The 12811-nt window shown below is 36.1% G+C and overlaps 1 protein-coding gene and 1 pseudogene across 3 annotated transcripts in view; both read left to right on the top strand.

Annotated features, from left to right (window-relative positions):
* MACROD2 (mono-ADP ribosylhydrolase 2) overlaps nt 1-12811 on the top strand; it is a 2249967-nt gene that overhangs the window by 1083586 nt on the left and 1153570 nt on the right. The gene's annotated exons all lie outside the window — the stretch shown is intronic.
* LOC143684250 (multiple coagulation factor deficiency protein 2 homolog pseudogene) lies at nt 3292-4491 on the top strand (annotated as a pseudogene).

The following is a 12811-nucleotide window of genomic DNA, read 5'->3' as shown; positions in this document are numbered from 1 at the left end:
CTAAATTGTTTCCTTGGTAGAGATGGACTGGCTCCTTCTTTCTATGACTCTGTAAAATCTAATTCCTGAAAACTGGGGTCAAGGGAGATTAAGAATCAAGGGACTTACTAGGGTAGAAGTCTCCTGAGACATGAGTTCTGTAATTCTAGGCTACTAGAGTGGCCCACTCTTGGGTTTCTAGATTCAAATTGTCTGCAGACACTGGCTGTTCATGATAGTCTACCTTGTACCACTCTGGTCCAGGGGAGATGATTCTTCCACCAATTTCTTGTATTGTGGGACATAGTAAACAGCCATGCCTAGGCCTAAGGAAAGTACTGAATCCAGATCCCATGATTCAGAAAGAACAACTGAATCTAAGATGTTATGGGACTTGGCAAGGTTTAACCACAGGGGTTGGCAAGACCAAAGAGGATATTAATTCGGCAGACATGTTTTTCTTAGGTTCACTGGTTCAGAAGGAGATAATTGCTTAGTGCATAGGGACTTCTAGATAATAGTGCCCTGGGTTCCATGCTTACCCCCGGGACTGTATAGTAACCTGATCAATTCGTTTCTCTATCATGGCTATTTCAAACCATTTCTATGTTTCTCAAGTTCAGAAAACTGTGACAGTCTTCTGTGATTAAAAGATAACCTATTTGGTTTTCCTGAAAGGAAGGAAGCCATTTGACATTTGATTTCTCCTACTTCCCTGTTTCCATCACTCAGTAGCTCTTATCTTCCTCCATCTTTCCTCTGGATTTTCCATGCCAGAAGATAAAGCTTCCTCCCTTTCCTTCAGAACTGGCTTCTCCATACCTTTTTTAAAGGTCCATTTCATAACTTAAAAAGAAAATAGCTGAAGTGGAGAAATAAGGTTTGCTTAGAAATGCATTCATGATCTTGGACGCCTTTCCCACAGCGTCCTGTCCTCCCCTGCATTTGTAGCTACCAGGGGGCATGACTTTCACAAATTATTATTTTTCTTTTTTTAAATTGATTTTGCTCTGTCATCAAGCTATCAGATTCCAGTGCCAATTTCAACTAATTGTGCATGGAATTTGCATGTTTTTGTAAAATACAAAGAAAAATGGAGATTCTGCCTTTTAATTCCCACCACTTGCTGAGCATATCTAACATCAGCTTGATTTTGTTTGATTACAAGAGTTGGAGTTCCTGACCAAGTATAAAGAATGTGGGTATAATGTTGCCATCCAGTAGTTCAAAGGAAATGCAGTTTATATCTGTTATTAAAATTGTGTTCTGGTATATTTGAAGTGCTAAAATCTGTGCTCAGAAAGAGGCCTTGACTATTGTAAAATTTTCGGTTTATTTTACATTGAATTTTTGGGCTATGGTTATGTTTTCTGAATGCTCTCTTTTCCTAAGCTGACCTTATGCACAAAACAACTTAATATTTAAATAGCTAATCCTACGACTGTCTTCCTTCAAAAGCAACCCATATATTTCATTAGTAACTCATAAAGTTAGTACTGATTGAAAAATTTCCTTGTTTATTGGTATAATCTCTATTAGCTGAATTTCATAGTAGTTTCATCTCTATTAGCTGAATTTCATAGTAGTTTCTAGATCTTTTATACCATATTTTATCAGTAAAATATTTATTAATATGTATATGTTAATTTTTATGTTAAGCTTTTCACCTAAGAGGAATTTTTATTATAGCTCTCTACAAGAAAAAAGTGTGAGATTCAGTATCTTAAACTATCTTTCTTAAAGACTTGTCACTTTCTGCTAAAAGTAAGAATTATAATAATGGAGTAATAAGGGAAGGTATACTTGTTGCATATTTCTTTAAGACAGAGGACTCTTTCCCTCTGTCTCTTTTTAGACAGCTTTTTTTTTGGTTTCTTTAAACATAAATAGAGACTGGTAAGAGAAAAGAATAGAGCAAAAAAAAATCACTACTTTTTTCAAGAAAACAGAGAAATTGAATATGCCATTTGCAAGGGGAGGACAAAACACAAGATAAGATGTGGCAAAATTTTAATAAATTGCAGCAAGATTCTTTATTGAAATCTAACAAATAAAAGACCAAAAATGAAGGCTTGGCCAGTTTAATTTTGAATGAGATGATGACATGCAGATAAATTGGACCTCTGAGTCAAGAATTTATTGGGTTCATTGGCCATTTTGAGAAAAGCTTTTACCTTTTTATAAAGTGTAAAATGTTCCTGTCTTACATAAATTTATACACTTAAAGAGTGAGCTGCATCCATTCTTAAATCAAGATCTAAGGGGAGAAAGTAGTACTCTGCCACATCTGATGTACAGTTCTAAAGGCTAGAACATAGGGAGTTCTGAGACCAGCATCTTCCTTTGATTTCTAAAGGAACAATCATTACTTCTGGTTTTCCAAATTGCAAATTACAAGACTAGAAAAGTATTTGATGTTAGTTCACTGAACTCTCTTGTTAGCCAATCCATAAACATAATTAATTGCCTTCCTGAATATGTATTCAGGACTACGGTGGAAAACTGGTAGAAAGAGCCCTTATCTTAGTATTTATGCAAAGAAGGAATGTCCATTTAGAATGTGTAACACCAGTGTTTCTTTTATTTGATAGTCAAGCCATTTAGTTTCTAACTCTTAGAGGAGAAGACATACAAATTTTTAAATCCTGGCGTTCCAATGGAGTAATTGGGATTTTTTTCTGTGTTGTTAGATATCTTTTTTTTTTTTTAAGATTTTTTTTGTTGTGAAATATAACATATATACAAAAAAGCAATATATTTCAAAGTACATTGTAACAAGGAGTTATAGAACAGATTTCAGAGTTTGGTATGGGTTATAGTTCTACAATTTTAGGTTTTTCTTTATAACTACTCCAAGACATTAGAGGCTAAACAACATATCAGTATAATGATTCAGCAGTCATACACATTTTTGTGTGTGTGACCCACTTGCTTTTTTGTATTTTTTTAATTGTGAAAAATAACATATATACAAAAAAAGCAATAAATTCCAAAGCATACCACAACAATTAGTTATAGAACAGGTTTCAGAGTAGTTTGGTATGGGTTACAGTTCCACAATTTTAGGTCTTTCCTTCTAGCTTCTCCAAAACACTGGCGACTAGAAGAAATATCACAACGATCCAGCAGTCATACTCATTTGTTAAATCTATAGCTTTTGTTTTCTTTCTTTATTTGTGAAAAATAACATATATACAAAAAAAGCTAGTGTGGGGTGGGGTGGGGTGGGGAGCAGGGCAGCGAGAAAGAGCGTTTGAGGACGGGTGCTGGCAAAGCTCAACCTGGAGGGCTTCGCGTCTGGAAAAGGCATTTGGCTGTGAGGATCGCGAAGATGCCGATGACCATGAGATGTCTGCAGCTGTTCAGAATCCCTTTCCTGTGTCGCCTGCTTTGGGCCTTTTGTGCCCTGGGTGCCAGGGCTGAGGAGCCTGGGGCCAGCTTTTCACATCCTGGCAGCGCAGGCCTGGATAAGAACACGGTTCATGACCATGAGCATATCATGGAGCATCTAGAAGGTGTCATCAACAAACCAGAGGCAGAGATGTCCCCACAAGAACTGCCGCTCCATTATTTCAAAATGCACGATTATGATGGCAATAATTTGCTTGACGGCTTAGAACTCTCCACAGCCATCACTCATGTCCATAAGGAGGAAGGGAGTGAACAAGCACCACCAATGAATGAAGATGAACTGATTAACTTAATAGACAGTGTTTTGAGAGATGATGATAAAAACAATGATGGATACATTGACTATGGTGAATTTGCAAAATCACTGCAGTAGATGCTATTTGGTTTTCTGGTGAGTTATATGCAAACGTGACCCATTAAAATGTGAACACTTTTGGTAATGCAGAATAATTTATTGCTGCAATATTTTGGTAAAAACCTGTAGCAACTTGTTACACTGGGGTGAGAAACAGAAATCAAGAGAAATAAAAGAAAAGAGGAATGGGACACATGGTAATCCTTTATGTACTGCTAACACTCTTATTGGACAGGGATCTGATTAAAGGATCATTTTAGGAATATTGAATAATTGGAGCCAAGTCCTCAGGAACTTGAATTTGATTGTAGAATACTACTAGTCTCTTGGTTTTAACTCATGCTGCCTGAAAAGCAAGACAAGTTTGGCCAAGTGGACACACTTTTCATGAATGGAAGGAATGGAATGAATCCAAATGTCTCCTCTTGTTACATCTCTTCAGGTATATGTGGTCAGTATTCTGGAAGGCCACTGGCCTAAAGGATTGCTTGCACTGGGCAAGTGGATATTTATAAGGGTCTTTCAAAGCCACAGCCTAAGATTGTCAAGTGTTGAGTTTAGCTGACCATAAGAGTCTAAGATTCTGGATCCTCTGGCATTTTGAAAATGATAAACCACTGACCTAAGCAAATAACGTTTTTTCAGTGTTTTGTAAAACTACTGCCATATCCTTATACTTTATTTCTTTTATGTTTCTTCAACTTGTCTGAGACCTTGAATTTAAAAATGTTCCCTGCTCTGATCAATAGGAAATGTTCTAGCTTTCTTAACATTTCTAGTTAACTCTTGTTTCTAGCATTGTATTTTTGCAGTTTAGAAACTATTAAGAATGCAAAGACTTTGCTCTTTCTGCTTAATATGATGGGGATGAAACTACCAACTGGTCTAGCACAGGTAAGAAGTAAAAAAGATCATTCACCAAACACAATGATTAACCTGATAACAGCTATATTTCAAAAGAAATGTTATTTAAAGGACATCTCCTTGTCTGAATGTGTGAATTCTTTCAGATTGGTAAAATTAGAATAGGAAACTTAAAAACAAACTCGTTAACAGTGTAAATCTCAATAGTAGCAAAAAATTAGAAGCAACAGGTTGTAATTTGGTTTATTGGATGTGATAGATACACTGTAATATAAACCTGAAATGATGGCTGACTGAATGGGAAAAAATTATGTAAAATTTGTTGTAAGATATATAGACTTATTTTCTTTATTAAATTATTCTTATAAAAAAACATGTATTTGTAAAAATGGTTTCCTGTGTCAAGTATTTGTGTAATCAGAGCTGAATTGTAAGCTATTCTTGTAATAAGTAGTTATTTTTAAAGATTTATATAATGAATTCAGATATATGGCCAATAAAATTGATGAAACAGAAAAACAAAAAAACAAAAAAAAACCTATAAATTTTGAAGCACAGCACCACAATTAGTTATAGAACATATTTCAAAGTTTGACATGGATTACAGTTTCACAATTTTAGGTTTTTACTTCTAGCTGCTCTAAAATACTGGGGACTAAAAGAGGTATCAATTTAATCATTCAGCATTCATATTCATATATTAAATCCTATCTTTTCTGTATAACTCCACCATTAACTTTGATCTTCCCACCCCTCAGTTTAGGGATGTCCAAACTGTGGCAATTATAAATTTTTCATATTGGAAGAGTTTGTCACTAATATTTAAGGGTAGGGAGATGGAATTATCTGATATTCTGGAGAGGCTGGGCTAGGTTTCAGAACTTATCTGGACCAGGCACCCATCTGGAGGTTGAAGGTTTCTGGAAAGTTACTGTAGTGCATGGAACCCTTGTGGAATCTTATATATTGCCCTAGGTGTTCTTTAGGATTGGCCGGAATGGTTCTGGTTGAGGGTTGGCAGGTTATGATAGGTAGCAAGGTCTGTCTGAAGCTTGTGTAAGAGCAACCTCCAGAGTAGCCTCTCAGTTCTATTTGAATCCTCTCTGCCACTGATACTTTATTAATTACATTTCTTTTCCCCCATTTGGTCAGGATGGAATTGTTGATCCCATGGTACCAGGTCTGGATTCATCTCTGACAGTCCACATTGCCAGGGAGACTTTCACCCCTGGATGTCATGTCCCATGTAGTAGGAGGGCAATGATTTCACTTGCAGAGTTGGGCTTAGAAGACTGAGGCCACATCTGAGCAACAAAAGAGGTCCTCCAGATGTAACTTTTAGGCATGCCTATAGGTAGTCTAAGCATCTCTGCTACCAACATAATCTTCACAAGAGTAAGCCTCATGATCAAGGGCATGGCCTATTAGTTTGGGTGTACTTAAAATTTGACATAGTATCAGAGGATTCCCTGATGGTAAGGTTTAATAGCTCCATATTCTTTCTCCCATCCCTCAGAAAACTTTGCCAGTACTTTTTGATTATCTGCTTAATATACTCTAGGATGTATCCAGGCATTACAATAATCTATACAGGACTAAAGAGCCTCTTTCTTATTCTGTGATCCCTATGTTTCAGTTGTTCAAATAAGCTATACAGGTAGGTTGAATTACATTATGTACTACAGAAAATTTCAGTTCCAGACCAAATAAACTTTTCTTCCATTGGTCTCAAAAAGTATATGTGGTTCTAAAATATACACAATGTCTTCCTTAATCCTATGTTCTGAATTACTTTAACCCCAACCGGTTTGGCTTCATTCTTATCTCTAAATATCAGGTTATATATTTAAAACAGCCTCTGGAAAATCCAGAAATAATAATCACTGCTCCAGACTTAATATGTCTGCTCTAAAAGCTTACAATCTAGGCCCCCTGTTTTCTTATAAGCATTTTCTAAAGGTGGCCATACCATTCTTGTTCTTTTGTTTTTGGTTTATTTTGTCTCACCAAATGTCCCACATATTCATTGTCATCATTGCATGCATCACAACTTTGTTCCTTTTTGTAGTAGCACCACCTTTGTTCATAAGTATACACCATTGTTTGCCAATCTACTTCTCCATTAGTGCATCCTTCAACCACCTGCATTCATCGGGCATCATGTAGAAGGCCCAAAGTCCACAGTCCATCAACATTCTCCATTTTAGATAACTTTATTTTTCCCAACAGAAAGAAAAGCAATAAACACATCCTTGCCAAATAGGAAATCTAAACCTCCTCTTAAATCTTGTTCCTCACCCCATTATTTATCTCTGCTGTTGCTGTGGTAGTGCTGATGGTTTCCTTTTGAACATAGCTCATAGCAAGCAATAGCAGTTTTTCCCCTGTACCCCAGACTTAAACACTCTTTGTACAAGAATCATATCTTTGGAATAATTCTTACAAGAAATAATTCATATTTCTGGTCTTAATCAGTGGGACATGTAGGCCTATACAACCCCTTTCAATCTTGTTCACCTTCAATATGGTAATATTACTTATAGACCTGCTAGAGAACCACCATCACACCCATCTGTTCCCTTACATTGGAGTTCAACCTCACTAGCTTACGGTTCACCCATCTCCAGCTTCTATGTATCTCTAATTCCTCTATATTCTGTATTATAAGCCTCTGATTATACCTTTATGCTGGTCATAAAAGTGGAATCATACAGTATCTACCCTTTTGTGTCTGGCTAATTTCACTCAGCATTAAGTCCTCAAAGCTCATCCATGTTGTCATGTGCTTCAGGACATCATTTTGTTTTAGTGCTGCATAATATTCCATCATATGTATATACCACATTTGTTGATCCACTCTTCTGTTGAGGGAAATTAGTTTGTTTACATCTTTTGACAATTGTGAATAATGCTGCTATGAACATTGGTATGCAAATACCAGTTCTTCTGGGTATATACCAACTAGTGCTATTGCTGGGTCATAGGGCAACTCAATAATTAATTTCCTAAGAAACCTCAAAACAATCTTCCATAGTGACTGCACCATTATACATTCCCACCAGCAGTGCATAAGAGTCTCAGGTTCTCCACATCCTCTGCATCATTTATAGTTTCCTGTTTGTTTAAAACCAGCCATTCTTATAGGTGTGAGGTGGTATCTCACTGTAGTCTTGATCTGCATTTCCCTTATAGCTAATGAAAATGAGTATTTCTTCATGTGCTTTTGAGCATCTGTATTTGCTGTTCAGAAAAAATGCCTATTCATAACTTTAGCCCAATTTAGAATTAGGTTCTTTGTTCTTTTGTTGTTGAATTGTATGATTTCTTTGTACATACAGGAAATCAAACTTTTGTCTGATACGTGATTTCCAAATATTTTCTCCCAGAGTGTTGGCTGCCTCTTCACCTTTTTGACAGTCTTTTGCAGTGCAGAAGCATTTGAATTGAGTTCCCATTTATCTATTTTTCCTTTTGTTACTTGTGCTTTGGGCATAAGGAAGCTACCTCCTATTTACCAGGTTTTGAAGATGTTTCCCTACATTTTCTTCTAGAAGCTTTATGGTGCTAGTTCTTATATTCAGGTGCTTGATACATTTTGAGTTAATTTTTCTGTAGAGTATGAGATAGGGGTCCTCTTTCATTCTCTTGGCTATTGATATCCAGCTCTTCCATGTCCAATTATAGAAAAGACTATTGTCACCCAATTCAGAGGATATAAAAGCCTTGTCAAAAAGCAGTTGACCATAGATTTGGTGGTTTATTTCTGCACTCTCAATTTGATTCCATTGGTCAATATCTTTGTACCAGTACCATTATGTTCTGAACACTGTGGCTTTATAGTAGGCTTTAACATAAGAGAGTGTCAGTCCTCCCACTTTGTTCTTCTTCTTCTTTTTTTTTTTTTTAACATGGGCAGGTGCCGGGAATCGAACCCGGGTCCTCTGGCATGGCAGGCAAACATTCTTGCCTGCTGAGCCACCATGGCCTGCCCTTGTTCTTCTTTTTTAGGATGCTTTTAGTTACTCTGGGTCTCCTTCCATTCCAGATGAATTTGGTAATTAGCTTTTCCAAATCTTCAAAGTAGGTTGATGGAATTTTGATTGATACTGTGTTGACTCTGTAGATCAATTTGGGGAGAATTGACATCTTAACTATATTTAGCCTTCCTATCCAAGGGCAGGGAATATATTTCCACCTATTTAGATCTCCTTTGATTTCTTTTAGCAGTGTTATGTAGTTTTCTGTGTACAAGTTCTTTACATCCCTAGTTAAGTACATGAAGTTAAGTACTTCAAGTACTTGATTCTTTTAGTTGCTATTTTGAATGGAAATTTTTCCTTAACTGAGTCCTCAGCTAGGTCATTGCTTGTGTATAGAAGTGTTACTGATTTTTACACATTAATTTTATATCCCACCACCTTGCTAAATTTATTAGATCAAGTAACTTTGCTGTAGATTTCTCAGGATCTTCAAGTGTAGTATCATATCATTTACAAATAATGAGAGTTTACTTCTTCTTTTCCAATTTGGATACCTTTTATTTCGTTGTTCTGCCTGAAACTCTAGCTAAAACTTCTAGCATATTGTTGAATAATAGTGATGACAGTGGGCATCCTTGTCTCATTCCTGAACTTAAGGGGAAAGCTTTCAGTTTTTCTCCATTGAGTATGATGCTGGGTATCAGTTTTTCATATATTCCTTTTATCATATTGAGGTGGTTACCCTTGATTCCTATCTTTTGGAGTGTTTTTTATCAGAAAAGGATGCTGAATTTGTCAAATGCTTTTTCAACATCAATCGAGATGATCATGTGATTTTTCCCTTTCGATTAGTTAATGTGCTGTATTACATTAATTAAATCTTGTGTTGAACCATCCTTGCATTCCTGGTATAAACCCTACTGGGTCATGGTGTATAATTCTTTTAATGTGTTGTTGGATTTGATTTGCTAATATTTCATGGAGAATTTTTGCATCTGTGTTCATTAGGGAGGTTGACCTATAGTTTTCCTTTCTTATAGCATCTTTACCTGGCTTTTTTTATTAAAATGATATTAGTTTCATAAAACCAGTTAGGTAGAGTTACTTTTTCCTCATTTTTTTGAAAGGTTTGAACAGGATTAGTGTTAGTTGTTTTTGGAATATTTGTTACAATTCCCCTCTGAAGCCATCTGGCCCTGGGCTTTTCTTTGTAGGAAGATTTTTGATGACTGATTGAATCTTTTTACTTGTGATTGGTTTGCTGAGATCTTCTGTTTCTTCCTGAGTCAGTGTAGCTTGTTTGTGTGTCTCCAGGAATTTGTCCATATCATCTAAGTTGTCTAGTTTGTTGATGTGCAGTTGTTCGTAATATCCTCTTATGATTTCTTTTATTTCTTCAGGTCTATGGTAACACACCCCTTCTCATTTCTGATTTTGTTCATTTTCATCCTCTTTCCTTTTTTCTTTGCCATCTTGCTAGTGGTTGACACATCTATCACTCCCTTCAGTTTTGCCTATGCCCGTCTCATGTACTTTGGAGCTCCTTGATTTGGAGCATAAACATTTAGGATTGTTATATCTTCTTGGTGAATTGACCCTTTAATTAGTATATAGTGTCCTTCTTTGTCTCTTATGATGCCTTTACATCATAAGATACTGTGCACTCCCACAGGCTCCACACCTCAATGCCAGGCTCCAGCTTTCCTCCTCTCAGTTCCTCAGCCTCTGAAACCAGGGCTGCCCCATATGATGCAGAAGGCTTTCCCAGGTCAGCTGCCCTCACAAATCACCACCTCTATCACCCTCCTGTCCTTTTCTAACTTTTCCGTTGGGCACGGCTAATCTCTAGCTACTCTATTCAGCCATCTTCCTGGAAGTTCTACATATCTTAAGTGTAACTCTTTCCCCCTTTAAGGAAAACAGATTTAAAAAAAAAAATAGTATTAAAACAATCTCATCATAATGACCTTGCTGTATAACAACTAGCTTTCTAAATTAAATTCAACACCTTTTATGGGGAAGCTTATAAACTATTCTTCATGATCCCTTTGGTCCTACTTTACAGTGTGGTAGCTCCTTTTTAATTTAAATGGTAACCCTGCCCATCTTTGGATATCAAATGGTACTTGAAGATACCTTAAGGTACAAGGTACATTTGAATGTCTCACTTGTTGGAGCTACCTTTGAATCTTTGAAGAAAATTAATTGTGTAAAATGGTGAAAAAACTGGTACTTAGAGTCATTTGGGTGAACTTGAACATCATAAAACCTCTTTGCACCTCAGTTTCCTAATCTGTAAAATGGAAGCAATATTATATATAATTATATATATTCACTAAAATTACCCTCAGATTTACCCTTCCCTCCTCATTATGATTAGTAATCAAGTTCTACATACCTCATTTTCCTCCGTACTGATAAGTTTTATCTCATATTGCAATGTGGCTGATGTTAGGTGTGTGTTTCTGATATATCCATGGTAAAAGGTACACTTTCCTTTTTCCCAGCTTTACCGTGTGAAGACTTGATGCATGTGAGTGCCATCACCCAACCCACCAAGCTTCCTCTTCTCCCACTCCTGCCTGGAAATTGCACCATTTGCGATCATTATTTTTTTTGTCATCTATTTTGTCTTGTCTAACTCTAAGGCTCCAATTGCAATGCATCATGCTTTTTCTTATACTTTCTTAAAGGCCTGAGTTTGGGGCTGAAGTAGGCCTCCAAACTTTGAACTTTGGACAAAGGAAGGAGGAGGAAGAGGAGCAGAAGTCACCTTGGGTGAAAGAAGAGTCTCTTAGGGAAGTGGAAAGACACACAGCCACTTATTTCTGGAAATTTCAAGATGTAATTGATCTCATGTAGATTTCCTAGAATTTTTTGTTGTTGTTGTTATTTAAAATCTGCCTTTCTAAAAAGGAAAAAAAAAAAATCTATGATTCAATTTGAATACAGTTTTCAGCTGTTTGGGAGTAACTCATGTAAAGTTTTATTAATTTAGACTATCTCCCATTGTTTTCACCTAGTACTGAAATTGAAAATCTGTGCCAGGTTTTACTTGTACAAATTAGTACACTTTTTAAAGAAGAAGGGGATAAAAAGTGTGGTTACTTGCCCTATAACCCAGTGGTTACTGTTGAGGCTTATTTAATGCGGCAGGTGGTGACAAACACTGAGGAGACATCTCTTGCAATGTAATGTCACCACTGTATGACAAATGCTTCTCGACAAACGGAAACCTGCTATTATTCTAAAACAGAAAAAAAAAGAATATAATTCACATATAGGATAATAAAATGGTTTCTCTAAACATGTCAAATAAATTAGACCCTTAGGGAGGGACCATATTCTAAGTGGCAAAGATAAAATAGAACAGGCATGTATTTTTTCCTGGATATTTTTTTACTTGTCAGTTGTCAGAGCAAATTAATACTCTTGGAAGCAATGCTATTACAATGCCACCTTGTGCTGTTGTTTTTGATAGTTTGAACCATTAGTGCTAATTGAAAAACAGTCTGGGAAAGTGAATTGGGTGTGACACTAGTTAGCTGTGACTAAGTGGATAACCACATTAATTGTAGATTATAGATCAGATAAAGAACTGGGTTTTCCACCTTTTGAGTCTCAGCTAAACTCATGAGTTAGATGTTTTTGGGTCATAAAATATTTGCGTAAAGCAAGGGTAACTTCACATTTAACTTGGGACAGTTGGAATTATGAGTGTCTGTGTTAGTGAATACTTGACATGCTCTCCTTCTAGCACAGTAAAGCAGCAGTGTTTGCACACAGTTACATAGCTGTGTTTCTCTGACTTCAGCCAGTCACATGCCGCCATGATTTTTGCTGCCTGTACTATTATTTACTTTATATGTTCTCTCTAAACATAAAATTTTTTATTTGTTTTACTTATCTTTGACATGAGCAATAATCTGTCATGAACTTTGATTTCTACTTCTCTACTTCAACATTATTAAAAACATAATCAAAATTTTTACTGAATTTTCTTTAAGATAATTACCCATAAACCTCTTGAAAACAATTCTTGTACATTAATGGTATATGCCAAACTTTGGGGTACACTTACATAATCAATTCATTTTCATAACTGTTACTTTTTTTTCCCTTAGTAGCCTCATTTACATTGATTTTGTCCCTTTGTTGAAATTAGAATTGCATTTGTGTATGTGAAATATTGAAAAGGAGATGAAAAGAAAACATACATTTC

The sequence above is a fragment of the Tamandua tetradactyla genome, chromosome 1, assembly GCF_023851605.1.
Source record: "Tamandua tetradactyla isolate mTamTet1 chromosome 1, mTamTet1.pri, whole genome shotgun sequence".
Lineage (NCBI taxonomy): Eukaryota > Metazoa > Chordata > Mammalia > Pilosa > Myrmecophagidae > Tamandua > Tamandua tetradactyla.
The sequence above is the reverse complement of the archived record's forward strand: the minus strand, read 5'-3'. Positions and strand labels throughout refer to the sequence as shown.